General features: G+C 39.6%; 1 protein-coding gene across 3 annotated transcripts in view; it reads left to right on the top strand.

Moving 5' to 3' along the window:
* Window positions 1–7820: 7820 nt before the first annotated feature.
* PRRC2C (proline rich coiled-coil 2C) overlaps window positions 7821–24879 on the top strand; it is a 90529-nt gene continuing 73470 nt past the window's right edge. For all 3 annotated transcript variants that reach the window (XM_035010809.1, XM_035010810.1, XM_035010811.1), the window contains exon 1: window positions 7821–8043. The gene's annotated coding sequence lies outside the window, so the exon portion shown is untranslated. The remainder of the gene's footprint in view (window positions 8044–24879) is intronic.

The following is a 24879-nucleotide window of genomic DNA, read 5'->3' as shown; positions in this document are numbered from 1 at the left end:
AAGAAATTCTGAAATAACTGTTTAATTAAACCCAGCAGAAAGAAGAATGGATAATGCAAAGAAACAAAACCTGAACTAGGCATGGGCTGCTGATACTTTGTAACACATGAAATTCTCTTTTCTATAGGAAGTCTAAAATTACAGAATTACTTACAATAGCCAAGATATGGAAGCAATCTAAGTGCTCACGGATAGATGAATGGATAAAGATGATGGGGGGGGTGTATGTGTGTGCATGTGTATACATACATATATAAATAATGGAATACTACTTGGCCATAAGAAAGAACAAAACCTTGCCATTCCTGATGACATGGATGGACCTAGAGGGCACTATGCTAAGTGAAATAAGGCAGACACAGAAAGACAAATACCACGTTTCACTTATATGTGGAATCAACAAAACAGACAACCAGAAACAGACTCATAAATAGAAAAAAACTGATGGTAGGGGGATGGGTAAAATACATGAAGGGGATTAAGAGGTATAAACTTCCAGTTATAAAATAAGTAAATCACAGGGATGAAAAGGACAGTATATAGAATATAGAAAATAATATTGTATTAACTTTATATGGTAACAGGGAGTAACTACACTTATCAAGGTGAGCATTTTGTAATGGATATAAATGCCAAATCACTTTGTTGTACACCCGAAACTAATATAATATTGTATGTGAACTATACTTCAGTTAAAAATAAAACAAATACCTAGTCCCAGTGCTAACAAAGAAATGTACTATCAACCTTACTTCTCTTAATTACTATGGAGCAATAAAAGATGAAATAAAAAATGAAACTGGGGTGGTTCCATTTATACATTGTATATACAATTGGTCAGGGAGGGGGAAAAAAGTGCCTTATACTTTGAGAAATGCTACAGGCAACACCCAGTGTTACAATCTTAGAGGTAATTATTGAGCACTGTATATCCATCAGGAATATGTCAGGTTTCTATTTTCTGGGCTAACAAGTTAAGACATCCCCTATTCAGTACCTTCAATTACCCCCTGGCTAGTTTCCTTTTTAACCTTTTCTGCTCTGCATTCCCTAGACCCACCCTCTTTCCCTTTGGTCTCTAGATTCTTGCCCTTTATCATTACTCACTTCCTGACTCTGGTGAAATTTCAGCCTAAGGCAAAGCCGTGAGCCTGGCAAATCTGTGTTCTACTGTTTTCTCCTATCTCCTATCTCTTCCCTCCCTGCTTCCCCATGCTCCCAAATATCGTTCTCTGTTCATCAACAACACTATACCCTCTTGACTTGGGTCCACTGCTCCAAGAATTTAGTTACTTCGCTTAGCTAAGAAAAATCTGGAGAAATTTTGGGTGGACAGCAAATCCCAGTTAATTCAGATTTCACTAACATAGGACTTGTGATAAACGAGTAACACTTTTAACCAGATTGTACTTTTTATTCCATTATAAGAAAGATTTGCTGAGCCAGTTCATAATAGACTGATAAGAACAAAGATATTTATTCCACTTTATATAATGTAATATTTTATATGTGACATATAAGTGTATGCATGTAACCTCTTACATGTATGTAGTATGTAACCTCTTACAACTTGACAAAAGGTAATTTTTTTGAGGCACTGGCAATATTTTTCTTTATTAGCAAAGTTCAATATCTGTTGAAGTTAAGAAAATTAGATTACATTTTCATACAGTATTTGGGTATTATGATTTTCATTACATCAGGCTTATAATGTTTCACAGTTTTACTAAATATGATTTGCTGGACTATTGATGAAAAGAGACCAAAATTGTCCTGTGCACATAAACCTTTAAGAAACACTACTACTGGTGCGCCTGGGTGGCTCAGTAGTTAAGCATCTGCCTTCAGTTCAGGTCATGATCCCGGGGTCCTGGGATCCAGCCCCACATCGGGCTCCCTGCTCCGTGGGAGGCTTGCTTCTCCCCCTCCCACTCCCCCCGCCTTGTATTCCCTCTCTCGCTGTGTCTCTCTCTATCAAATAAATAAAATCTTAAAAAAAAAAAAAACCACTACTACTTGATGGACATTGGGGAGGGTAGGTACTATGGTGAGCGCTGCAAATTGTATAAGACTGATGAATCACAGACCTGTACCCCTGAAACAAATAATACATTATATGTTAATAAAAAAAATTTTTTAAAAAGATACACTACTACTAATAAAGCATGATATGGCCATTGATTCTTTTATCTTTTACCTAATATCTCATAAATCTTCAGTGCCCCTAGGTTTATAGAATCAGTCCTAATGAGAAGGGTAGAAACTTAAAGCCAAACAAGGGGCGCCTGGGTGGCTCAGTCAGTTAAGCATCCGACTCTTGATTTTGGATCAGGTCATGGTCTCAGGGTTGTGAAATTGAGCTCCACGTCAGGCTTTGTGCTCAGTGTGGAGCAAGCTTAAGATTCTCTCTCTCCCTCTCCCTTTGCCCCACCCCCACCCCTCCACTCATGCACATGTGCACTCTCTCTCTCTCAAAACAAAACAAAACAAAAAACCATTAGCAAATAAGACTAGGCAATCACAAAGAAAATAGGTCATATTCTTTGGAGTATCAATTTGTTTTCAGTAAGAAACAGTTTGCCTGGTTGTATTTCACCAATTGGCAATTTGATAATGTAACCCTAAAATTAATTTTTAGAAAAAGCAGAACTGGAAATTGAATGACAAGCTTTCATTCACTATGTCATGAGAACATTTCCATTATGACAAATTTGCCTATGCTGAAGGGGTGTTAGGAGAGGTGCGAATAATACAAAACAAAGTAAATTTTAAAAGAATATTATTTGGCTCTGGACATTGGACCAATACCTAGAGATTTCAGTCTGATTTTCCCCAAGATACTGGAAATAAGGGAAATAAGACTGCTCTCTGAGAGCTAAACTTTAAGATTACACGCAATGGATAAGACCAAAGTAAGCAAAGTCACCTTTAAAACACAAACTGGCCTGACCTGACTGTAACTTGATTTTTATTGAAACAATTTTGCTAAGAGGTTTGGGTAGCCATGGAAACAGAGAAAGGAGCATACAGGAGCACTTCAGTGCCCATCCGAGTGCTGTCAAGGAGAAAGCAGCTCAAATCAATAGCATGGCAGGATGTCCCTACTGTATTGGAGATCAATGTAGAAAGTTGCAACCATTGGAAATTGAGTATTTCTATCTTTGGGACAACATCATCCTGTCATGGAGATAGATGAATCAAGAACAACCTATACACATAACTCTACTCGTTCTGAATCTGTGCTCAGCAAGCAGCCTTCAGTAAGTTTGTCTATGTAGTAAATACACTGGCTTTGCAGTCTTGAGTCTTCAGGTATATAAATTGAAAATTAATAAATTAATATTCTGGTTATATATATCATTCTCATGACCTTGGCTAATATAAATTCATCTGATTGCTGGAGCTGTTTTATGTTGCCAAAGAAAGGTACTTCTGAGGCTAAAACATTCTAGGCCAGATCCTAGAGGGTTGGGAAAAATTCACCAAGGTAAGGCTTCCCTGTCCTCTTGGGGACAGTCAGTAGGCTTTCCCCTGGCAATGACCCTATATCAGCCAAGCTTTTCCATTTCAAAAGACCATTGATACCAATGGAGGGGGGGGGGTGAGGTTGGTGTGTGCTTGTGAACTTACCTCTGTTTATTATTTTATTTATTCTAACATTGCTGCAGTGACAATCCTTGACCAGATTGGTGGGAAATACAGCTCAGACCAGGAGAGATGGCAGGGAATCCTTGAATTTAAAATATACCATATGTAATTCATAAAGTGGACACAAGTTTCCATTTACCACACATCTACCATATGCTCAAACTCAATATTATCATCATTTCAGTCCCTTACTTATAGATACCCTCACTTCCCTACATTATACTTGCCTGGTAAATCCCAGCATGGATGAATGTATCTATCTCCTTCATAGCTGTACCAAAATGCTCTACGCTGCTGGAGAAATCATATAAATAAACTGAATGACATATTTTACATCCAACATCACAAACATCAAAAGTGCTCTCAGCAGAGCATGCCAATCCTACTCTGTTCCTCACACTAGGCTTAATTTTTCACTCTCTTACTTTTGAATCTTCCCCTCAAACTCCCACAAGCCAAGCCCCCTCAGCAGATTTCCTTGCTCCCTACTTCACTGAGAAAACAGAAGCCATCAATGGGACTTCCCTTTTGTTTCCAACATCGAATCATCAATACTCCCTACAGCTGCACCCACTTTCCCTTTCAAAGGTAAATCCTCCATCAGTGCCCTGAATCCACACCTTCACACCTTCTCAGGGACCTCCCTTCCTTAGGGTTCCCTCTCTCTTCTACATAATTGTTCCTCACCTCCTTCTGGATTATTCCCATCATCATACAAACATCATCTACTGTCTCCAATATTTAAAAATGTCTCTCTTTACTCCACATTCCTTCCAGCTACCTTGTTTTTCTGTCTTGGCAAAATTCAAGTTCTGGAAATAACTGACTATCCATCATCTCCACTTTCTCAACATCTATTTCCTTTTCAACTCACCATCATATGACTTTCTGACCTCGTTACTCCACCAAACTTCTTGTAAAAGATACTAGTAACCTCCATGTTGCCAAACACAATGGACACTTTTGGCTCCTTCTTCATATGACTTGACCTCTCAGCAGCATTTAACATATCTGAGTGCTCATGCCATCTTGTAATTCTCTCCTCTCTTGCCTTCTGTGACATCATCATCATCTTCAGGCTTCCCAGTTCTCTGGCTTCTTTGTTCTTTGCTATGTTCTCCACTCCCACCTAACCTTTACATATTGCTGTTGTTAGGACTGGCCATTTTTTTTCTTCTTTTCCTCTCCCTAAATGATCTCATCTGCTTCTACCACTTTAAACACATGTCTATGGAATGTGTGTGTATAAGTCTGAAACCCATATCTATGAGACTCAAATCTCTTTCTCCAACTCTGACTTCTCCTCTGAGCTCTAGACATGCATGTCAACTGCATACTTGATCTACAGTTAGACATTACATGAACATCTCAAATTTAACATGTCCAAAATTTAATTTTCCCCAATTTTTCTTTTTAATATTGCTCCACCAACCAAATGATTTTCCTTCCCTCTTCCAACACCATAATCTCTATAAACGTTGCTGTCATTCACCCTGTTGCTCAAGCCATAAATCTGTTGTCATTGATTTTCTTCTTCCCCCACATTTAGAAGCCATCATGTCCCACAAGCAAGTGTATTTTAGCTCCAAAATACATGCCAAACCTGTCTACTTCTCTCCATCTCCATGCTTCCATTTTAGTCCAGGCCACTATCATTCTTCACCACTGTAATTACTTCATCACTGCCTAGCAGGGCTGCTGGTTTCCTTTCTTGCCTCCCCACAATCTATTTTTCACACTCTTCACTCCCAATAATCTTTTTTTTTTTTTTTAAGATTTTATTTATTTATTTGACAGAGAGAGATAGCGAGAGGAGGAACACAAGCAGGGGGAGTGGGAGAGGGAGAAGCAGGCTTCCCGCCAAGCAGGGAGCCCGATGTGGGGCTCGATCCCAGGACTCTGGGACCATGACCTGAGCCGAAGGCAGACGCCTAACTACTGAGCCACCTAGGCGCCCCACTTCCAGGATTGTTAAAATGTAAAACATCAGATCATGTGGTTCCTCATCTTAAAATCTTCCAAAAACTTTTCACTGCACCTAGATGACATTCTGAACTCCCTAATCTCGCTTCTAAGGCCCCTCTGAATCCAGCCCTCATCTTTCCTTCTAGCATCAAGTTGTGTCACTCTCTCTTTTAACTAAGTTCCAGGCATACTCCTCCCCTAGTTCCTACAACATTCCAATCTCTTTCCCAGATCAGGGCATTTGCAACTGCAGTTCACTTGGTCCAGAGCACTTTCCAGCTCTCTTCGCATTACTGCTTATTGTTATCATTTAGGTCCCAGTTTAAATGGCCCCTTCTCAGAAAGGTACTCAGTGACCACATTTTCTAAAGTAAATTCCTCCTGCTCTTCTCCCTGGTTATTTTTTATCTTGATATCCTGTTTGTTTCCTTCATTGCACATATCCAAACCTATTATTGGATCTGTATCACTAGACCAAAGTCTTAATTGTTCAGCACCTTTATATTCCCATTACCTAGCACAGACAGAAGGTGCTCAGTACATATCTGGCAAGTAAATAACACAAATTTGAGTAGATATTATTTTTTTATGGAAGAATAATTTTTGTAATTTTTTAAATATTTTAGGGGCACCTGGTTGGCTCAGTCGGTTAAGCATCTGCCTTTGGCTCAGGTCATGATCCCAAGGTCCTGGGATAGAGCCCCCACTGGAGGCCCCCTGCCAGGGGAGCCTCCCCCAGTGGAGCCGCAGGGAGTGGAGCCCCAGGAAGTGGAGCCCCTAGTAGAACCTGCTTCTCCCTCTCCCTCTGCCTGCTTCTCCCACTCCCCCTGCTTGTGCTCTCTCTCTCCCTCTCTCTGTCAAGTAAATAAATAAATAAAATCTTTAAAAATAAATAAATAAAACCTAAAGAATATGTAATTCTTTATGAAACCTAAACAAATACCACATATAGTTACACACATACAGTATATATACTGTATGTATGCACACATCATTTGTGTGTCATAACAATTTTATGACTCACAAACTTCATTACACCTTAAAAGTGATTTCTGATTATAAAATCAGGAAATTATAGAAGGCATGCATACAATTTTTTTTTTTTTTTAAGATTTTATGTATTTGCGAGAGAGAGAATGAGAGACAGAGAACATGAGATGGGGGAGGGTCAGAGAGAGAAGCAGACTCCCTGCTGAGCAGGGAGCCCGATGCGGGACTCGATCCTGGGACTCCAGGATCACGACCTGAGCCGAAGGCAGTGGCTTAACCAACTGAGCCACCCAGGCGCCCCCATGCATAAAATATTTTTAAAATCTGATTGTCCTAAGAAAACTATTGTTTGTTTGCTTTTTAAGATTTTATTTACTCATTTGACAGAGAGACACAGCGAGAGAGGGAACCCAAGCAGGGGGAGTGGGAGAGGGAGAAGCAGGCCTCCCGCAGAGCAGGGAGCCCCAGGCGCCCTATGTGGGGCTGGAGCCCAATGTGAGGGTGGGATCCCAGGACCCTGGGATCGTGACCTGAGCGGAAGGCAGACGCTTAACGACTGAGCCATCCAGGCGCCCCTAAGAAAACTGTTGTTAACATTACCATTATTAACATGCAGAGTACATTTTTTTAGTCTTTCCTATGAATATGCACATATGTGGGTGTTTTTATAGCATAGTTATGGCATAAGCACATTATGGCATAAGCATTTCCCTGATCATTAAGTATTAATCTGAATTTAATGGGTTCAGAATAGTCCATTATGTGGATGTATCATAATGCATTTATCTACCTTAACCAACGGACAGGTTTTGGCATTATGAATATCGTATTCACATTTCTGGAAAATATCAAGATACCGTCAAATAACAAGGTTAAAGATTATGCATAGTGTAATGTTGCTACATAGTGCCAAACTGTTGGTTGAACCAATTCACACACCCATCCACCACATGCAAGAGTGCTCACTTTCCTGAGGCATATCAACCTACAGTCGCCGCCTTCTCCTCAAAGTTCCTAGAGAGAGCTCAGGCAAAGTCTTTACCGGGCAGCGGGAATTTCGACTGCAGGAACTCCCTCCTTCCAGCAGGAGGCACCGTCGCCTGCCGCCGGGGTTGGGCCGCCACGGAGGCCACACGTGATCTGGCCGTCTCTGCGCCGGAGGGCGGTCTTGCGGAGATTTGCCATACGTACGCCGCGGCATGACGTAGTACGTAGGGGCTGGCTAGCCGCCATCTTGCTTCTTTTTCTCGCTCGCTCTCTCCCTCTCGGGAAGCAGCGAAAGTGCTTTGGCGGTTCGTCCATCCGCAGCTTCGGCTTTCCCAGTCCGGTGGCTCTTCCAGCCACCCCCTACCCCCAAACTCCCCTTCCCCTTCCCTCGATCAGAGCCCGGCGGAGACTCTCGAAGTGCGCAGACACTCCGCTTGACACTCGCCCTGGCCGGTAAGGAAAGCGAGGGCGTAGGGGCTGTGATCAAAGCGGGCCCCATCGGGGAGGGCTGGCGTGGGGCGGCCTGGGGCGTGGAAGCGCACCCCGACCCTGGCTGGCAGATACTGGGAAGCCGCTTGGAGGCGGCCTTGGGTCTAGCCACCCCCCTCTTTTTTTTGGTTCCCATGATGTCTGTGTCTGGGGGAAGTCTCGGCCTCCTGGTCGGGGAGCGGGAAACCGGAGTCATACCCGCCCCATGTGGTCTCCAGCGGGAGTTCCGGACCCGTCGGTCTCTTTCTCCCACCCAGTCCAAGCTCAGGCCCTGCGGGGGGGATTACTCGCCTTGCCGGCTCAAGAAGGGAGTTTCCATCCTTGGGATAGGCGGCGCGCGGTCTTTTTTTCTAATGTGTGGGATGCGTCCCCCAGACAACTCAAGGGCTTCATCTAGGGCCTTGGCTGCCTACTTCTTTCCGTATGTAGTGAGGGTGGAATTTGCAGTGAGCAGTGTCTGAGAGAGACCGGGTTAAAGACCTGGCTCCGTGGGAGGCTCTTGGGGGGAATCTGGACCAACCCTACTTCCGCTAGGGACGTGCTGCCCCAACTCCAGAGGAGGGTTTGGTAGTCATTTCATACCCTAGGCCTCGCCATCCCTTAACCTGCGTAGTGAATCCCACTCTGCAGCTCTCTGTCTTTGAGATAGCGTTAATATTATTGGTGTTACGGTAAAGGCCCCGCTTTGGGACTTGAAGAAAAGGGCATGGGGACCAATGGGGACACTGATAAATTGTTCTTTTGCCCGAGAGGAATGCGTCTGGTTCCTTTAAAGGGATGCATATTTGTTTTGACTTGGTTTGAGGTTTGGTGTGGGTTTTTTTGTTTGTTTGTTTTTGAGGTTTCCAACATGCCTGATGTTTGCTACCCAGACTTCTGCATTGGCCGATCTTCAGCCTGGGTTCATAGATTCATGCCTTGCTAGGGTACTTGGAATTAATTGTACGGTAGGCGGCTGTGCTGTAAGATTTTCATTTGGAATGCACCAGAAGAATCACGATTCTTGATTAAGTGCCTGATAACTTACTCCTTCCTGCAAATAAAAACGATAGAATGATACTTAAGCGCCCACCAAGTCTAACTCCAGCATTTGTTAAAAGTAGATTTAACCTCCTCTGTTGGTGATTAAGATGCTGCTCTGACTGGAGCCATTTTTAGGTGTGTGTCACAGATGCACTGCAGCATCGTTTCTGGCCCACCTCAAATGCATTGATCCCCTAAAAAATTAGGAATAGGTTGAATTTGGATTTTATCTTGAGCATGTAGTCAAATAGTAATTTTCTTCTTTTCAATAATGGACTTGTGAGAATCTAGGCTTTTTACTTTTATATTTTGGTTTGGTGAGCATATATATGTGGCTGTTTTCCCTCCACCATTAGTTGATGTTTTAATTGTACTGAGCATAGTAATAAGCCCTTTACATATATGATCTTTCCTTGAGGGAGGTGGTGTTGTTATCATCATCCCATTTTACAGATGAGGAAATGAAATCTACGATACTAATTTGACCAAGGTCACTGCTGTAGAGATTCAAGCCCAAACTGTCTAAATCCAAAGGATGCTCTGGGCCGTCAAACTGCCTTCCTGTTCCTTGTAATTTTAGGAACTGTAGTAACTAAAGATGCAGCATTGTTAACCTAGTTTTTTCTTTCCTTTGATTTCAGTATAGAAACATTGTTGCTTACAATGGTGAAAGTGTTGCAAGGTGTAAAAAAATAGTTATAACTACTTTGGGGATAGGATAGAAGCTAGTTTTTCTGTCTTTTTCTATTTAAAGGCCAGTTGGTTAAAACTCTTAAATGTATAGTACAGCATACAATTTTAAAATTTTGAGATCTGGCCTCTATTATTGATAAAATATTTCCTCATCTATAAAATGGAGGTGATGATGATAATAGTACTTCCCTCCAAGGTTGCTTTAGTATTAATAAAGATAATGTGTGTGAAGGGCTTATTACTGTTCTTAGTACATAGTAAAAGGCCAACTAACAGTGAATTGGCAGAATATTGGTAGAAGAAAGTACTCTCCCAAGCAGTGAGTAATCTGTTTATTCTTAGAGAAGAGTATATATTCTTTGGGTTTTTCTCTTTTTACACCACACACTAGATTTTGTTTCTTAAAGATTTGTTCATGCTCTACAGTCAGTAACCCTGGGCTCAGTGTGTTGAGCACAGCTGAAAATACAGAAGTTCTGACTCATTCCAGCCCATCTCCCCGCTACCCTTACGCCACCCCACCACCTTTATTGGTAAAATGTCTTTGAAGATTATATTATTTTCCCCTCCCTGCAAGTGGTTTCCTCTTGCCCTCCATCCAAACACTGCTTCGGCTTGTAAGCCAGTTGAGTAACTTCTGTTTCAGATGCTGTTTATGCCATATTTGTGTAAGACAAGGATTGATTACTGATAAAATGATATTGATAAAATTGATAAAAACAAATTGGTACAGAACCCTAATTCTTACAGTGAAGGAGATCCAAGAGTTGTGTCTCACTGAGTTATGACTAATACACTTTCAGTAAAGTGAGATTTATAACTTATGAAAAGGTAACACAGTGATAGCTTATCTTCATCATTGTTAGCGTTAACTGTTGCTTAGAAGCTTGAGAATTAATGTTAGTTTTCTGAGTCATAACATTTTAAATTTCTCAATAATAAAACCTTTGATGCATCAGTGAGGACATTTTGTGGTAAAAGAATTCTCTAGAGAGGGTAACTTCAGTACGTTTCCTATTATATATTTTTCCCAATCCCCAGAAAGGCTAAGTATAAACTGATGTTTTTGCCAGTTATATTTGTAGTCATTTTGCTGTAGATTAACAGAATGCCAGTCATGTTTTAGGGCCTGTGTGTGTGCATGTTTGCTGGCAAATCACATGAAACAAGGCCTATTAGTGAATTTCAGCAGTGGTCTGGTTGGTAGACAAAAACTTTTATATGGTTAGCATATACCTGAAAACAAGGTAGCAGTTAAGTTATTACTGTTAATGTGATGTAATGTTGTCAGCCCTGTGTGGTGCTGCCAGGTGCTCTACGTTAGAGGAGGATGGGGTGTAGTCAGCATTTGTGAAGCATACAGAGCATAAAAAACACTTGGGTATTACGTACTTAGCATATTATCTAGTAATTTTCTTCTTACCTGTGTTCCGATACTAGTCTGTTTTCTTTTACTAAATTGTTTCCAGGTCTTCGCCACCTTATACAGTGGTTGGCATATACCTAGATTTTATTATTGAATGTATGAGAGTGGGAAACAGAAGAAGAGACCCACAACTAAGATTAAACTGACAGATATCTTAGTGGAGCAAAGGCATACCTTGTCATCCCCCCAGCCCCCTTATTTACACATTAGAATAGTATCAGATGCTTTCAAACAGTTTGTGTTTATGTACTATCCATTGTGAGATTTATTTGCAGCAGATTTTCCTTTCTGATTTTTAGATTTATTCAACAAACATTAAAGATTCTTTTAATTTCATAAGGCCTAGTGAATCAGAGGAATATGGCTTTTGGTTCCCACTGCCAAGATGCTTACAGTTTTAAAGATTAATGTTTAAAGTTATCATGTGATGTTTGGATTTATACCAGAAGATAAAAATAAAGACATAAAAGCAGATAAGGGAAGTTTGGGGCAGAAAATCCATAAATGAAAATTGTCCATAGTATAGATCATGTGTCTAGTTGATTACAAGTGAAGGCATGATGGCCAAGAGAGGTCATGAATAATTGCAATTATTAATATTTGTTGAGCACTTTCCATGCCAGGTACTGAGCTAAGAAAGTTTTGTGGATTATCTTTTTCAATCTATACAGTACGCCTGGGTGGTGGATTATTTTATCCCTGTTACACAGCTAGAAAACTGGAATTTAAAGAGGTTTAAGTAATTCTTCTAGACTTACTTAGCTAGTATATGGGATTCGAATCATTGACCCAGAGCCTAACTGTAGTGCTTAAGTTCCACCCTACATGGACTTCCCAGTGGCCAGTATTGCCCAAACTTAGGACAAGTCATGACTTTTTACATCTTCAAATCACCTGTCTTAATATTTTTCTTTAATAACTTACCGTCTTTTAATTAAGTGAATTTCAAAGAAAACATACAAAATTATTTGGTGTTATGTTTTTTTTTCCTCAGTGTGTTTCAGAATAAACATAATTTTAAATATGCTTCTATGGACCACTTAAAATCATCTAATATGTCATCAGTAGTCTTTTGTATTTCACGCTTTAGGACATAAATGCTATAAGAAATGAATGCTGGATAGGATCAGGCAACAATTGGAATTGATGAAGGCCAGAAGTGATGGAAGCCTAGAATGGAATAGATTCATCGCAGGCAATGGCAGCATTACAGGAGATGAGCTATAATTTAGAGCCTTAACTACATACTAGGGGCAACCATTTCCATGATAAACTGCAAAGTGAAGGTATTTGTTTAGACAGAAATTTAGCAGGATATCTTAGACAATCTATAGCAAGAGAAGGAGAGCAACAATGAATAAGTGAAGAAGGAAGTCACTACAGAAATCAGGATGGAAGAGAATAATCTAAAAAATAGGATTATTACAGATGAATGTAGCGGAGTTCAGAAAGATCTAAGAGAAGTGGCCTTTGGATTTGGCTGAGAGATCCTTGGTGACCCTAAAAGAATTTAGGTAATAAGGGTGGAGGGTTAAGCAGGGAGGAATAAGTAGTGAGACTTCTTGACTTTTAGGTGACTTGAATACTCAGTATGAGCTCTGGACTATGAGTGTAAAAACCTAGGTTTAAACCTTTTATCACCTAAGTTTTGTCCTTTGTGCCTGCTGTTAACTTTGGGGGCAAGTGACATGACTTCTTCAAATTTTAGATGCTTTTTGAAGGTTGTCACTACCCCACTTTGCTTTTATGAAAGACATACATTATTACTTGCTTTTTCTAACTGAAAATTCTGAAGATGATTTTTGTTTTTACGGAAAAAGGCAAAAAGCGGAAATAGCAGTCAGCCATTATAGAGGCAGGGCGCACCCTGAGCATCAAGAGTGGTGCCACCAAGCTCCTTCCCCTGGAACTACACTCAGCATCTAGTTTGTGCTTTATCATCATCTGTTTTGTGAATTTGTTAGCAAGACGTGTCCTAAGGTGTCAGAAAAGCCTAAGAGGTTATTTCTCAGGTCTGGGAACAACACAAAAAGTTTTCCATATAAATTAATGGTAATTGTTTCTTTGCTGTAGCATTTCAGCTTACAAAAGGTTTCAGAGGAATACTTTGCTTTCTGATAGCAGGGGAAACCTGTTTATTCATCTGTGAAATAAGGAAAATACCCACTTCCCCTATCTCAGAGGATTGTTGCAAAGATCACATTAAATGTTTCCATGTATGTTTAGAATTTTATATTCTTTGGTATTGACAGGAGCCTTGACCATATTTAATACAGAAAAGAGAACTATGAAAAGTAGAAAGTTAAAGGTGAGGGTGGTTCTCTATGATGTTTGAAGATCCCCTCCAAATATATCTTGAGTTTACAAAGTAAGAGATGGATGCACGTGTGGTTGGTGTATGGGTGGCTAGAGAAGTTAATACTTGATCATCCTTTCCTCTTTACTAATGAATAATCTGAAAGTGTAGGGCTGCTGTGTATAATTGTACAGTTTGTGTATTGCACATATGTGTGGGGGTGAAGGAGGCAACAAGGACTGAAACCTACTCCATGCTCTGCTTGCAGAGAGTCCTATGCTCTGGCTAGGCCTCCCAGGGGTAATTGTGCCTTCATTTCCCCCCTTTTTCCCAATGCATCAGCACCTCACCCAGAGGATTACGTGTATCTTCCCGGAAGGGTATGTTTTTTCTATTTGCACAAAGGCCCTGTGGAGGCCAGTGGATGCTCTCAAAGACTCCTAAGGAGATATATTAAGGATAATTTAGAACAAAACCAAAAACAGTTGGGAGACTGGAGAAGTGGTCACCAAGGAACAAAGCTTAGTACTTTTTACTAAAATGGTTTAAGTAGTTGGGCAAGTACACATTGACTTTATCCAGTGTATTTTATTTTAAAGATTTGTTTATTTCAGAGAGGTAGAGAGAGTGAGCAAGCATGCACGCACGAGCAGAAGGGGCAGAGCGAGAGAGAATTTCAGGTAGACCCTGGGCTGAGTGCGGAGCCCAACACAGGGCTCCATCTCAGCCACCCTAGAGATTACAACCTGAGCTGAAACCAAGAATCAGAGGCTTAACCAACTGCGCCACCCAGGCGTCCCTATCCAATGTATTTTAAAGATGAATATTGTAGCTTATTCAGTATTTCTGGTAACTAGGAAGCAGATCATATATGTAGATCTTAAGTAAAGAAGCACAACATAAGAGGTATAGAATTAACTTCTGGAGGTCAGGAAAATGGAACAGATAGAGAAAAACTATAAGTTGTCAAAAAGAATAATGTGGCATTCACCTCATCTAGTAAATGGTAGACACACAGATTTGTTACTTTGCTAGAACAGTAATTTATGGTACAGAAGGTTTGATAACTACATATCTTTTCTGATTGTTAAGGCATTCTGCCCCAGAAACTTAATTCACATGTTTCAGTTTCTAAGAACAGCCTGAGCCCTTCTTCCATTCTGATTAGAATTCCAACAGATTTATTTATATTACACTTTGTTTTTAAAAATGACAATTTTTAATGCTTTTGCTGTAGTGCTATTTGAAGTAGAGGCACTCAACATATGGTGGTATTCTTAGCTTTTCTATTACAGCAGCAAATGTGATCTTAAAAAATATTTGATGTCACCCTAACTTTAGAATTACTGATTATAACAATTGGAGATCGAAATGAACTTAGAAGTTGACCAGTTCAGTCTCTTACCCAAAGCAAGACCTTTTCATTTTAAATGGAAAATTTAGTTTCAAATTTGATAGACTAAATGTTTTCTGAAGTTAATTCATCAGTCTCCCCATCCTTACCAACTCCAGCTGCCATGAGAAAATACCATAGGGGCACCTGGGTGGCTCAGTTGGTTGAGTGTCTGACTTCGGCTCATGTCATGGGGCTCAGGTCATGAGTGGGCTCCCTGCTCAGCAGGGAGTCTGCTTTTCCCTCTGCCCCTCACCCTGGCTCATTCTCTCTCTCTCTCTCTCTCTCTCTCTCTCTCAAATAAATCAATAAAATCTTAAGAAAAAAAAAAAGGAAAATACCATAGACTAGGTGGCTTAAGATGAATTTATCACAGCTCTGGAGGCTGGAAAACCAAGATCAGGGTGCCCACATAATCAGGTTCTGGTGAGGTCTTCCTGGCTTGCACATGGCTGCTTTCTAGCTGTGTGTCTTCATGTGGTTGGGAGAGAGCTGTGGTGTCTTCTCTTTAAAAGAGCACTAATCCCATTATGAGGCCCCATGCTCATTACCTCAGCTAAACCTAATTATCTCCCAAAGGACCTATCTCCAAATACCATCTGTCAAGTTGGGAGTTAGGACTTCAACATATGAATTTTGAGAGGGGAAACAATTCTTACATAGCTACCCCCCCCCTTTTTTTTTAGTCTTTAATGCATTGAGTCTTAAGACTTTTTACATTATCATATTTCTACAACAGATGGAATACATTTTTACTGTATTTTGTTACTATAATTTTTTATTCTTGATATTTTACTCTGTATTGTAATACAGTGAGTTTTGAAAATAAAAACTTGAATCTTAGACTCTCAGCCTAAAATCACGTATTATTACATTTTAAAGATTTGATGTTTACCTCTTTTATAATGAAAATTAAATTCTGATTTTCCTGTGGTGAGGTTATCTGGGCACTGGCTTTGCCATCAAGTCTGGATTTAATCTTGGCCCTATCTCTTCATGGCTATATGAGTTTGGGGCAAGCTATTTTTACTTGTCTAAAGTTGTTTCTTCATTGGTAAATTTTGGTGACTTGGGCTTTGAGCTCTTTTTCCCAACCTGATAGTTTTACATTATAGAGTTCAGATTTTTTTTTAATGGCTTCAAGAGACATCACTATACTAGAGCGTATAGAACTTACATCCCTCTTCATGTTAGAAGTGGGAGACATAAATATGGAAGATTATTCAAGGTTTTAAATCTAGAGGTCAGAGAGGGGTGCCTGGCTGGCTCCAGTCGGAAGAGCATGCAACTCTCGATCTTAGGGGTCATGAGTTCGAGCCCCACGTTGGCTATAGAGATTACTTAAATAAATAAATTTTTTAAAAATCTAGAGGTCAGGAAAGGTGGTTATGGTGAAGTTGGGGAGAAGAACGTGTTTGGGAAAGCAGGTGAGCTTTTTGTTTTTAACTTTTTTTTAATTTTTATTTTAAGTAGGCTCCACGCCCAGTGCAGGTCTCAAACTCATGACCCCAAGACCAAGAGTCACATGCACCAGCTAGGCGCCCATTTTAAACTTTTTCTTTTGGAATAATCTTAATCTCATAGAAAAATTATAAGAATAGTATGAAAAATTCTTGTATTGCTTCATCCCTATTCCCTGATTGTTAGCAGTTTACCATATTTATCACTCTCTGTGGGTATGTGTACGCATGCACACTCAATCACATATACAATGTGTGCTTGACTTTTAATGTCTGATGTTCTAAACCCCTCTCATCACCTGAAACCTTAAGTTCAAATCACAAGCTCCTGTGCCTCCAATTTTCTTACTCAGTACATTTTCTCCTGTTTTTATTTTATTTTTTATTTTTTTAAAGATTTTTTTAAATTTGTTTGAGAGAGAGCGAGAGTGAGAGAACACAAGCAGGGAGAGAAACAGCGACAGCACGAGTGGGGAGGAGAGGGAGAAGCAGACTCCTCGCTGAGCAGGGAGCTCAATGCAATGTGGGGCTCCATCCCAGGACCCTGAGATCATGACCTGAGCCTAAGGCAGACGCTTAACCGACTGAGCCACCAAGGTGCCCGTGCCCCTCTGTTGTTTTTATTAAATGAACAAAGCAATCCATAGTAAGCTTGACTCAATAAGCATTTAATAATTACTGTAGGTGGAGCTTTTATACAATCATATTAAAATTGGCAGTTCCTTCTGCTGTCTTCCTTATTCTCTTCCACCTTCTCCTGCTTTACTCTGTGGCTTAGACTTCCATGAAATGTCATTCTAACCATTTTCCTGGCAGTATCTTCTGCCTTGCTTTTCTTTACACATATATGGCACAGCTCTAATTCCTTATCATTCCAGCTGCTGTGTGCTTCCCACCACTCCCCACTCCTGAATGTGCTGCTGGACATTAATGAGAGTCTTCAAACTGGCCAGCCTTGGGAATACTTTATATCACTGGTTTCCAGCTTCTACTGGGGTGTCAGCACTGATTGTCAATGCCTCGTTTACCTAGTTGTCTGTCTTTCCTGCCAGTTCTTTGCGAACCTTTTCCAACCTTCTCACATTTCCTGTTATCTCCACTCAGTTGATGAGGACAACATGTCTTTTTCATTTGTTCCTAGGAGTGCCTGATAATGTGGTAGGCGCTGGATAAACATTTGTATGAATGAATAGGGGAATCAAACATTTTGAGTTTGTAGTTCTGTCTAGAAATTTAAGTGGAAACATTTTGTACTATAGACAATTAAAAATGTATGTCTAAAGATTGTAGTTTGAAGGAAAGTTTTGGGAATTATCCTTAGTGAAGCAGTGAACAATAGATGAGATGGCCAAGGAAGAAAGCACATAGAGGGAGCTGGTAAAGAGAGATGGCAAAAGCATGTTAACATTTATGTAGAGGGATAGAAAAAAAGAGCTGTCAGAGAGTCGCAGAAACCAGAGAATATGGTTTACACAGAATCTGTTTGCTTTTTATATTCGTATTGATACTTAACTATTACTTATTACTTACTAGAGATTTTTTATTTGTTCAGTAAAACATTTGTTGAGTGCATATAGTATGCTCATCTGGTTGCAGGTTCTTTTTAATGTTAACTATTTAAATCAGTGGGACATTGTATTTCATTTTCCAGAGGAACTAAATTCTCACATAAGGTTAATGAGGAAAGAAAGGTAAACAGAGCTTGGGTACTTAGAAGCCCACGGTGGCCAGAAAGATAATTGTCATTTAATTGAATTGAGCAGATTGGCAATTTGTGAAAGTGTGTTCTTTTTTTTCAGAAATGCTAGATTTTAAATATCACTAAAAATAATGTTTTTCATATTGAGTATTTTTAAATACTTTTGTAATGGTGAGAAACCATAGAATCTTATAATTTTTGAGACTGAAGGAATTTTAGAGATCGTAGTTTATCTTGTCTTTTTGTGGAAACCCTTTACAGATTTTAAACAAATTTTTAACCTATGATAGCTGTCCTTTATGAAAACCATCCTTTTGTAACCACTGTTGAGTGTCATCCTTTCATTTTGAAAGGTTGGTATTTATATTATGACAAACCGCTGTCTTCCAAATTTCCCTTAGACCTTTTGGAAATTGTTTGTTTTTAAAATACTGGCTTTTTTCCTTCTTGATTTCTTCTTTCATCTTAACATCCTCCCCCCCCAAAAAAAATTGTTACAAGGTAATATATATTCATTGTTCAAATCTGGAAAACGCAGATGCTCATGTTTTGGTATATCAAATTTCAACGAAAAATACTAGTTTCTTACTGTCATTGCTCAGGGTCACAGAAATATGATTACTTTCTCTTCCCTTAAAGGGGGTGTATTTATTATTCAGTAGGCTCTTTTTGTAGACTGACCCTCAGACCCTAATGATTCAGATTTTTAGGTACATAGTAAGTAGGACAGTAATGTAAAAAAATATATATTCTTAATAGCATGCAAATAACAAAAAGCTTTTAAAAAAAAGAAAAGAAAAGAAAGATTTTATTTATTTATTTGACAGAGAAAGAGAGCACCAGCAGGCAGAGGGAAAAGCAGGCTCCCTGCTGAGCAGAGAGCCCAATGCGGGGCTCGATCCCAGGACCCTGGGATCATGACCTGAGCAGAAGGCAGATGCTTAACCGACTGAACCACCCAGGCGCCCCAAGCTTTTTTTTTTTTTTTTTTTTTTTAATATTTTATTTATTTGACAGAGAGAGAGAGAGCACAGCAGGGGGAGCGGGAGAGGGAGAAGCAGGCTCCCTGGATCCAGGCACCCTGGGATCATGACCTGAGCAGAAGGCAGATGCTTAACTGACTGAGCAACCCATGCACCCCCAAAAAGCTTTTTAAAATTAAAAATGATACAAATAGAGGATAGAGATCCTTTGTTCTTCTGTGACTGTGCCAGTACATTTTTTGAAATCAGAATCTGACAAGTTGAAAAGAAATGCCCCTGTTGAGCTTACTGTTTAAAGGATTTTTAAATTACTAATTGTGTAAGTTGTACCATTTTGTTACTTAAGATGTGGATCTGCAGAATGCAGCCATACCTTTATTCAGCAACTGAGATTTTTTTTAATTAATTTTCTTCAGTAAATAAACTGGGCATTACTCCTTAGCCTAGCCTACTAGACTTCTGCCTACTCTGACTTCCTCTCCTTCCTCTCCCCATGACCTTTACACCTGAACCCTTTTATCCCAGATCAAACTTGGGTTTTTCTCCCCCAGTGCTTCTCAACTGTGGTTATAGTTGCATATCTTGGGGATATTGAGGGTTCAGTTCCAAACCAGTGTAATAAAGCAAATATTTCAGTAAAGGGAATGAAATGAAATTTTTTTGGTTTCCCAATGCATATGAAAAGTATGTTTGTGCTATATTGTAGTGTATTAATTGTGCAATAGCATTATGTTTTTAAATATCTTTTATATATATCTTTTTATTTTTTAATATTTTACTTAATTATTTTAAAGAGAGAGAGAGACAGCATGAGCAGGAGTGGCAGACAGGGAGGGAGAGAGAGAATCTCAAGCAGAGTCCACCCTGAGCTTGGAGCCCAGCATGGGGCTTGATCCCAGGACCCTGAGATCATGACCTGAGCTGAAACCAAGAGTCAGATGCTTAACTGCCTGAGCCACCCAGGTGCCCCAGCAATGTATATGCCTTAATTAAAATTTACTTTATTGCTAAAAATGCTAGCCATCATCTTAGCTTTCAGAGTTGTAATCTTTTTGCAGTGTAAGATTCTGCCTCCATGTTGATGGTTACTGACTGGATTATTTTTGCAGCTTCTACATCAGCACTTGCTTTAGCTTGCATTTGTATGTTATAAAGTGGCTTCTCTCCTTTAACCTCATTAACCAACCTCTTCCAGTTTCAAGTTTCTCTTGAAATTCCTCACCTCTCTCAGCCTTCATAGAATTGAATAGAGTTAGGGCCTCACTCAGGATTGGGTTTTGGCCTAAGGGAATGTGGCTGTTTGATCTTCTGTTTGATTGGGATCACTGAAACTTTCTCCCTATCGATGGTAAAGGTGTTGCACTTTCATTCTTGTGTCCACTGGAGTAGCACTTTTGATTTTCTTTAAGAACTTTTCTTTCGGGGCGTCTGGGTGACTCAGTTGTTAAGCGTCTGCCTTTGGCTCAGGTCGTGATCCCTGGGTTCTGGGATTGAGTCCCGCATTAGGCTCCCTGCTCAGCGGGAGGCCTGCTTCTCCCTGTCCTACTCCCCCTGCTTGTGTTCCCTCTCTCACTGTGTCTCTCTCTGTCAAATAAATAAATAAATAAAATCTTAAAAAAAAAAAAAAAAGAACTTTCGAATTTACAACTTGGCTAACTTTGGTGCCAGGGGCCTAGCTTTTGGCCTATCCCTTTCTCACTGAACTTAATCATTTCTAGCTTTTAATTTAAAGTGAGAGACATGAGAATTTTCCTTTCACTTTAACACTTACAGACCATTGTAGGGTTATTAATTGGCCTAATTTCAATATTGTGTTTCGGGGAACAGCTGGTTGGTGGGTGGTCAGAGCACACCCAACATTTATCAGTTAAGTTCATTGTCTTAGTTTGTGGTGCCCCAAAACAAGGATAATAGTAACCTCAGAGATCACTGATCACAGATCACCATAACAAATATAATAATAATGAAAAAGTTCAAAATATGAGAATTACCAAAATGTGATACAGACATGAAGTAAGCAAATGCTGTGGGGAAAAATAGTGCTGACAGATTCGCTCATTTGATGCAGGGTTGCCCCAGACCTTCCATTTGTAAAAAACACCGTATCTGCAAAGCGCAATAATGAGGTAATGCCTATACTTAAGAGACACCCGAGGAGCCAGACCCATTCTGAGAAATTCTGATTTAATTGGTCTGGCACAGGGACTATAGTATCTTTAAAAACCTTCCGGGATAAGTCTGCAGCCTGTTGTTGAGAACTACTGATTGATTTTTCTTCCCTTGTGTCATCTTTTCAGAGAGATCTTTCAGACCTTTACCATTGTATCCAGTCTCTTTCCCCTCTTTGCTATCCCTTTACCCAGCTGAGTTTTTTTATTCTTGTATTTTTATTTACTTATTGTTAAAACTTCCATGAAGGCAGGGGCCCCATCTATCTTTCCATGATAGATCTTAACATCTAAGACAGGGTTTGGCAGCTTATTCTCAACACGTTTGTTGTATCTTGTTGAATGAATATTTGTCATTGTAGCAGTGAGGAGGCAATATCAGTCGTATTGTTTCTATGTAACATGTAGAGGATTGCTTTGTGAAATTGTATTTCAGAGAATTTACTAAATCCTCCAGCAGGCTTTAAGAGGACATTGGTTTCATTATTTAAGGTTTTAGTATCCAAGGACAAACACACACAAGGTATGTTATCCCTTGGAATCTTATGGATGTGAGTTAGGTTCTTATGCCAGTGCTCAAAAGGAAGAGATGTTACCATACTTACAAGTACCTTTGATGGTGTAAGGAGCATTAATGACAGTTGTGTTATGCTCAGTGAATATTCACTTAACACACAGTAGTTATATGCATCTTTTTGTTACTTTCTCCCATTTTTATTTACATAAACCACAAGAAGTCAGACAAACGCACACTTATCAACTACTTTTTGTTTACCTATAGTCTTTGTTATTATTCTTCCATATTTTAGTTATGTGTTACACCATTGAGGATAGATTTTTAAATTCTTTTTACTTAATTATATGCATTTTTTCATCTACTGGTCTTGAAACTAATTTTTTTTCATTTCAAGTCATTGCTCTTAAAAACATTTGCAATTTTTTCTTGTTTTCTGTTACAAAAGCAAAGTGCATTTACTGTTTAGATATTGCAGTATGTATAACAAAGAGTCAAAATTCCTTACAATCAGGTGTATAGCTGCTGCTGATAATTTGTGATATGGTTTTGTAGACTTTCATACTTGGCATATATATTTTATTTTTTAATACTTAACATATTATTTGTTTAAAAATCATATATACTTTTTATCTTGAGCATCTTTCTGTATAAATCTCTGCTTGTTTTTATAAAGATTTCAAACTAAACATGTTTAAGACAGAACTCTTGCCTCACCTTCTGCCCCATCTTCCCTAAATCTAGTCTTCCCCACCTTACTTCATGTCTTGCTTTTCAAGCTCAAGACCAAAATTGTCCTTGCTTCCTCTCTCCTGGCCTCCTCTACCTAGTCTCCATTTTTCAGCCATAGCTACATCATGTTGTGCCTAGGCTTTTGTAGTCTATGATGTTTCCATGCTCCACCTTTGGCCCCCTACAATCCATTCTCGACATTGTAGCCAGGTTGTTTTTAAAAACCAAAGTCATGTCTCTGCTCAAAATGAATGCTCAGAATCACATTGCTTTAAAGATAAAATTTAAAATTCTAATAGTCCTTCTCATCCAACCTTTTCTTTCCCTTTCAACTCTCCCTTTCTTACTAACTTCGACTTCACTAGCTTTTATGTTTTTGAACATGATAAGCGTGTCAGGACTTGGGGGCCTTTTTTTTTTTTTTTAAGATTTTATTTATTTATATGACAGAGAGAGACACAGCGAGAGAGGGAACACAAGCAGGGGGAGTGGGAGAGGGAGAAGCAGGCTTCCCACCGAGCAGGGAGCCCCATGCGGGGCTCTATCCCAGGACCCTGGGATCATGACCTGAGCCAAAGGCAGACGCTTAACGACTGAGCCACCCAGGCGCCCCGACTTTAGGGCCTTTGCATTTGCTTTTTCTTCAGCCTTGAAGCTGACTCCTTCCCCATTAGATCCAAATCAGAAGCCTTTCCCTCAGAGAGGCCTTTAGTGATCAACTAATCTAAAATAATTACACTTTATTACTTTCTCATATTGTCCTGTTTAGTTTCATTCGTAGCATATGTCACTATCTGAAATAATCCTATTTACCTATATTTTGAATCTCCACATTAGAAAGTAAGACCCCTGAGAGCAGATTCTAGTGTTCTGTCAAAGAATTCTTTATTTAACCCAAGGTTGCAAAGATTTTCTCCTTTGTTTTCTTTAGAAGTTTTATAATTTAGGTTTTTACATTTTGTCTATGCTCCTTTTTAAAACAAAATTGAGATATGACTAACGTATAGCATTGTGTAAGTTTGAGGTGTACATGTTGATTTCATGCACTTACATATTGCAGAATGATTACTGCTGTAACATTAGCCAATACTCCCATCACATCAGTTATTTTTTGTGTGTAGTGAGAACACTTAATTAAGATCTTGTCTCTTATCATCTTTGATGTATATAATACAGTATTTTGACTGTAATCATAATGATGTGCATTAGATCTCCAGAACATACACATCTTCTAACTTCAGGTTTGTATCCTTTGCTATGGTCCATTTTGAGTTGTTTTGTATATGGTAGAAGTTAGGAATCAGAATTCATTTTTTTATGTTATATATGCCTAATTGCTTCAGCACCATTTGTTAAGAAAACTGTCCCTTATTCACTGAATTTTCTTTGCATTTGTAAAAATCAGATCCCTGTATATATTTGTATTTCTATATTCTCTTTCATTGATCAGTCTTTTTTAGGCCAGTACCACACGGTGTTCATGGCTGCCTAACAGATCATGAAATCAGGTGACATTGGTCCTTCATCTTTATTCTTTTTAATTTAATTTTTTTTTAAGATTTTATTTATTTATTTGACAGAGAGAGACATAGCGAGAGAGGGAAACACAAGCAGGGGGAGTGGGAGAGGGAGAAGCAGGCTTCCCGCCGAGCAGGGAGCCCGATGTGGGGCTCGATCCCAGGACCCTACGATCATGACCTGAGCCAAAGGCAGACGCTTAACGACTGAGCCGCCCAGGCGCCCCTTAATTTAATTTTTTAAAGATTTTATTTGACAGAGAAAGACAGAGATAGCAACAGAAATCGTGAGAGAGACCAGGGGGCGGGGAGGAGAGAGAATCAGGCTCCCTCCTGAGCAGGGAGTCTGACTCCGCACTCCATCCCCGATCCCAAGACCCTGGGATCATGACCTGAGCCAAAGGCAGACAGTTAACCAACTGAGCCACCCAGGCATCCCGAACTTTATTCTTTTTAAAGTTCTTTTGGTTATTCTAGGTCCTGTCTATTTTTTTATTTTTTATTTTTTTATTTTTTAAAGATTTTATTTTTATTGATTTGAGAGAGAGAATGAGATAGAGAGAGAGAGCATGAGAGGGGGGAGGGTCAGAGGGCGAAGCAGGCTCCCCGCTGAGCAGGGAGCCCGATGCGGGACTCGATCCCGGGACTCCAGGATCACGACCTGAGCCGAAGGCAGTGGCTTAACCAACTGAACCACCCAGGTGCCCCGGTCCTGTCTATTTTTAAATAAATTTTAGAATCAGCTTGAAAATTCTACCACCCTCTCCCCCAGAAATTCCTTCTGTGATTTTGTTTGGAATTGATTTGAATCTATAGATCAGTTTGGCAAGGAATCACAGTCTTACATATTGGGTCTTTTGACCCATGCACAGGGCATAGCATCATGTATCTAGGTC

The sequence above is a fragment of the Mirounga leonina genome, unplaced genomic scaffold (genome assembly GCF_011800145.1).
Source record: "Mirounga leonina isolate KUSES-001 unplaced genomic scaffold, KU_Mleo_1.0 Mir_154, whole genome shotgun sequence".
Taxonomy (NCBI): domain Eukaryota; kingdom Metazoa; phylum Chordata; class Mammalia; order Carnivora; family Phocidae; genus Mirounga; species Mirounga leonina.
The sequence above is the reverse complement of the archived record's forward strand: the minus strand, read 5'-3'. Positions and strand labels throughout refer to the sequence as shown.